The sequence below is a fragment of the Phragmites australis genome, chromosome 3, assembly GCF_958298935.1.
Source record: "Phragmites australis chromosome 3, lpPhrAust1.1, whole genome shotgun sequence".
Lineage (NCBI taxonomy): Eukaryota > Viridiplantae > Streptophyta > Magnoliopsida > Poales > Poaceae > Phragmites > Phragmites australis.
Window position 1 is genome coordinate 25642967 of NC_084923.1, and position 6211 is coordinate 25649177.

Genomic DNA, 6211 nt, shown 5'->3' on the forward strand with positions numbered 1-6211 from the left:
TGCAGGAAGGTATCCAATGCATGCACTGTCTCTAAATTACATACCTATACTTAGTGCACCATCGATCCTTGCTTATAAAAGGCGAGGCCGAGGCAACAAGAAGGTCATAATATCACAGTTTTCTGAAACACCACTACCATCTGATACCTAATACCCAACCATGGCTGCCTTCTTAAGCAGATATTTCTTGTGGACATCCAAATTCTCAGTATTAGCTCTATAGACCATCAAGAAGACCCAGTAAAAAGGTGATGATGTGTTCAAGGAGGAGAATCTAAACAAAATGTTGTCGAAATGGCAGACCATGACCCGCTGTCCTTGTTTCACCACGGAGGAATGGTGGCAAACGGTAAGCTCTATGACCTCCATGGACCTAAAGATGCACTTGTTAAAGTGCCATCAGAGATATATCAGGGTGTGTGAACTAGCCGACATAGCAAGGTGTTTTAGCAAGCGAGCACACACGATATTTATGCACCTTCAGCAGTACGAGGAGCATGTTAAGTTACGTTCATCGTTATTTAATGTCCCAGTTAATTGTTATGTTGCACTTCTAAGACATGTTTATATTTCCATATGCCATTTTTGTATACTAGGTATTCCCTCATGATGAAGAGTTGCTGAACCAACCCATCGAAACTTTTTAGGGCTGCATCTACTCTTTGGTGATGGCTGCCTACCCGGACATAACTAGAGATGTACATAAGGTCATTCGAGACCTTCATGTCGTTGTGAAAGAGCTGGTGGTTCGAGCCACTATGGAAGAGGTGGCCATTCGACAACGACCATAAGAGGACGTACTTCTACCACTTCTGCCACAACCAAAGGGGTTGGTTCCGATGATGACTTCGTGCTTACTCCTTAGAGAACTACACACCATTGCGAACTCTCTGGACAGAGCAGATGACTGGAATCTAACTTTGATTATTTTTTGTATGTATCAGTACTACATAGACCAAAATCCCAGAAAACGATTACCATTAGATGGAATGGGAGATAAGACAGAGACAACTTGAAGGGCCATTTCATCCATAATATTTAAGCTACTAAATATTGTACTTGTTGAATTCAAGGTAATTATATCATTTTTAATCTATTACCTAAGTTGTGTACGTATCTTAAATGTAGCCTACATGCTATTAGTAATGTTCACATTCCACGTATACATTCTATTTAATATTTAGTGTGGTTTTTTATTTCACTTACATGTATTTATTCTATCTTCATTTTAATATTTTCTAGAAATTTTGCTATTTTTATGTTAAATAACTTTTGGGATTTTTGTTATTTTTATAACAAAATTAGGCTAACCACCATTTGAGAGGGTAGTACAGCGGCGAGGGTGGGAACACGGAGTGGGCTAACCGCCACCGGCACAAATGCTAACCACCCTCTTAGAGGACGGTAAGGGGAGTGTGAGGCCTAACCATCATCTGAGAGGATGGTAAGAGGTATTCGTGTCACCGTGGCATGTTTACTGCCTATGAAAGGGTTATAGCCCAATCCTTTCAGAGAATAGTACGCATTTATTTATACAAATATCATAGATTTATTTATTTAAATATTAGTGTTAGAAAATATAAAAATAAAAAAGTTTATTAATTGGTAAAGATCGATGTGCACGAGAGATCATCCACACAGGCTACCAGCTGATTCTTCACTGAACAAGTCAAAACGGCAGAGCACTCACGGGGATTTGTAACATCTGGCCAGCCCAAACACTATATATATATATATATGTATATATACGTATATATATATGCATATATATATGTACATATATATACGCGTATATATATGCGTATATATATGTGTGTATATATATGTGCGTATATATATGCGCGTATATATATGCGCGTATATATATGCGTATATATATGCGCGTATATATATGCGTATATATATGTGCATATATATATATATATGCACATGTATATATGCATATATATATATATGCACATGTATATATGTATATATATATATTCTGTATATGTATATATATATGTATATTCTGTATATGTATATGTGTATATATATATATATATATATATATATATATATATATATATATATATATATATATATATATATATATTCTGTAGGTTTATTCACTGTAGTTCATGTCTGTGTACATCTTATAAGTTATAACTCATAGTATTTTGGGTTGTAACTAATATTATTTCGGGTTGTAACTGAGGGATGTGCGTTGTGCGAATGACAAGTTATTACTCACAATGTTAGCTTCTCGTGTTACAATTATGCATTTATAAATGTGAAGTTGTAACTGGTCTACCTAACAAGTTGTAACTCACAGTGTTTCGAGTTATAACTTGGGGATGTGTGTAGTGCGAATAATAAGTTGTAACTCACAGTGTGTAGCTTCTCGTGCTGCAATCGTGCATTTCTAGACGTGAAGTTGTAACTGGTCTACCTAACAAATTATAACTCATAGTGTTTCGAGTTGTAATTGGAAAATATGCACAATACGAATAATAAGTTGTAACTCACATTGTTAGCTTCTTGTGTTACAATTATGCATTTTTGGACATGAAGTTGTAACTGATCTACCTAACAAGTTGTAACTCACAGTGTTCCGGGTTGTAACAGAGGATGTTCGCAGTGCGAATAGCAATTACGCATAGGCGCAGAATAGCCTCGCCGTGTATATATATATATACACTCACTCCGGTCATAACTATATATTATTTGAAAAATGTTTCATCAAACTTTAAAACTTTGACTAACAATAGCTTCTAAAATATTTAAATTAAAAATCTTAAAATCATACGAATAGATGTATCTTGAAAACTCATTTCGTAATATCACAAATTAAATGAATTTAATAAATATGTTCTAATACAAAATAATATTCAAAGATAAGTATTGAATATCGTATCTTATCTAAAATGATATGTATTTATATCTGTTTAGATAATGGCTCAAATATATGTGGTCCATATTTAGAATATATGAGCTTGGCCTACTATATTTGTATAATTCTAAATAAATCTCAAAGTTTCAACAATTTGGAGATGATTGTATAATATTTGACTAATAATAACTTTTAAAATATTTAGTTTAGAAACAGTAAAATCATATGAGTAGATCTATCTTGAAAAATGTAGAAATAGATGTATAATCTTTTAGTGTCACTTGAGTAGTGAAGATGAAAAACAATTAATTTAAAATGCACTTAACATATATGGATAAGAAGACTAAGAGAGCTTCACCTCACCTGGCCATGACAAGATCCTACTTAGTCGTCAAGGCTCTTCGGCGTCAGGTGCTCACCACGTCGACGGGCACCATGTTCACCTCCTTGAGCAACGCCTTGACAACGCCAAACAGCTCGTGCACTTCGACATCGTCGTCGAGATGCATCCTAGCCAGGAACTTGAAGGACTCGAAGTCGCAGTGTGACATCTCGAACTTTTTGTCCATCCACCCTGTCCGGATCAGCGCCGGGTCGAGCTTCTCGATGTGATTGGTGGTGAACACGATGAGACGTTCGTCGCCGCACGCCGACCAGAGCCCGTCGATGAAGTTGAGCAAGCCGGACAGAGTGACCTTGCTCTTGGTGTAACCCTTCTTGTTCTGACGACGTGCATCCCCATCCTTCCCTTCCTCCTCGTCCTCCTCCTCCTTGCTCTTACGCTTGCCAGTTAGGTCGAATGAGCAGTCGAGATGTCCTCGAACACCATGATGGACTTGATCTTCGTCTCTATGAGCAGCTTTCGGAGCTCGGTGTTGGTCTTCACCGACGTGAACTCGAAGTCTTAGACGTCATACTCGAGGTAGTTGGCCATCGCCGCGACCATGGTGGACTTGCTGGTGAATGGTGGGCTGTACAAGAGGTACCCTCGCTTCCACAGCTTCCGTACGCGATTGTAGCTACCCCTTGCCGTTCTTGAACATGTCGAGGTCGTCCATGATCTCTTTCTTTGCTGGGCCCATGACCAGCTTGTCGAACGTCTTGGGGCGGTCGAACGGGACATGGGTCCAAACGTCTTCGTACCAACTGTAGTTACATACAGACGTAGTTAATTGTGGCTCTTAATACCTTAATTAGTTTCACAATTAAGTTTGTCCATCCAAGAAATAAAAAAAAAATGTGTTCATCACCGTATTTTAACATTTATTTACAAATGCTATGAAAGAGTTTAATTTGTTTGTAGTTTAGTACCATTTACTAATAGATGTACACATGGTCATTTCTTGTTATATTGTAACCGAAATTAGTACTACCTCCGTCCAGCAATATAAGTCACTCGTCATGAAAAGTTTGGATGTTTTAATTAAAACTATAATTCACCCATGCATGCTTTAATATTGCAAAAGTGGAGTTGCAGTTGGAGCATGTCAATTCAATACGGGTACGCAGTTAAAAAATGCGACAGTTACCGTCAAAAATCGCAATAACTGTCCTTACGAACGGTTACCAAATTTAAATTTAAAAAATTCAAATTAGATTTAAAAAATAAAAAAATTAGGAACAAATTCATTAAAAAACTAGAGATAATTCTAAGACTATCTGTGAAATTTTTTAAAAAAATATCATTTGCATAACAAAATATGTGCTCAAATATTGAGAGTTAAATAAAACAAAAAATTAGAAAAAGGCACAAACAGGCTGAATGCACATTGCAAACGGGCCGTTTTTATCCGGTTTTTATGATAATAGTGGTTTTCCGATAACCGCCGACTACTGGTTTTAGCACCAAACGCATACGTGAACCTTGGGTATGCATGGTCGGCGCTGTAGAATGGGCTCGGAGACGACGGACGGAGTAATTAATTTGGTTGCGTTAAATATCTCGCGATTAAAGGTGCTTACCCCTCATCCCAGCCTTCCTTGTGGATATTGGTGTAGAGTCTGTGCTGGCGGTTCTGGACCATGAAGTAGCGGAAGTAGCGGCGCTCGTGGCGCGCGGCTCCATGCATATGGCATGGCGTCCTGCGCTGGTGGCACAACGTCGGCCGACCACCAAACCGTGGCACCATGGAAGACGTCCGCCACCTCCTCGTCTTTCGCCATGCTGAGCACAAGCTTTTCTGCCGCGGCGGCGTCCCTGGCGCCGCCGCACTCTGCCCTGAGGTGGCGCGCGTTGTGCGTGCTCGCCGTCGTGAGGTAGGACTTCGACCTCGTTGAAGGCGTCGCTGCTCTTGATGCGGCCGCCCTCATACTCCTCTAAGGTGAGCGACAGGTAAGTGTCGACCATCGCCGCGCGCGCCGGTTGAAGTGGCGCGTGAAGAACTGCTGCAGGTGGATGTGCTGCAGATTCTGCCATATCATGGTCCAGCGCACGGCCAGAACGCTTAGCACCACTGGGACCTGAGCAAACCATACAGATGCAGCAAGAGCATCCATCTCTCTCAGTTCAATAGCACTCGAGTCGGTTTTTGTTCAGTTTCGAGTGCGTCTTTGCGGTCGCCACGGCACCTCTATATATAGGAGCTAATTGGTCCGACCGATACTCATAATCTTAAGGAGAAATGAATTTGTTTGTCCTTACATACTGTTTTTTTTTTTACCTGACGGATAAACATATATATCTACTGCTTAGATCAGCGAATACATACTTCTGCATCTACTTATACAGCTAAAATTCTTCAAAAGTTTACTTTTATAACTTCTAACTATTGTTTGAGCCTTAAATAAATTCTCAAAAATCTGAAAAAAATCAATAATATTCTTTTGATGTGATGGACTAATTTCTAAAATTATTTTTAGCTCTAGGTTATATAATGAAAAAGTGAGTTCCTTTGTAATGCTTCATTTATATAAATTTTTATCATCGTATATTGCCCATCCAACATCAACCCATTTAGGTAACCGAACAAAATCTTATACCAAGTCATCCCATTTTATACAACCAACCAAACATATTCCGATATCATCCCATACATTTAATTAAACAACCTACTTATACCACCTCATCTAGGATCTTCCTGTCTAATCTCATCCCATCTAGAACGATCCTATCTCATTCAATTTCGTTCAACCAACCAAACACTACCTTAAAATAGGTAGGCTAGTCAACCATACTGGCAAAAACACGCTTTGTTCTTCTCTCCTCCTGCTTGTTAGCATTGACTATATTTTTCTATTATGAAGACTGCAGACACACACCACACATGCTCATATGTAAAGCTGGCCAACGGGCCCAACACGAGAGCCAGTCGGCCAAGGCAAGCTGGGTCGTACATGGGC

At 39.1% G+C, this 6211-nt stretch overlaps 1 pseudogene; it reads right to left on the reverse strand.

Annotated features, from left to right (window-relative positions):
• Positions 1–3256: 3256 nt before the first annotated feature.
• Positions 3257–5368, reverse strand: LOC133911115 (AAA-ATPase ASD, mitochondrial-like; annotated as a pseudogene).
• Between the last annotated feature and the right edge of the window lie 843 nt (positions 5369–6211).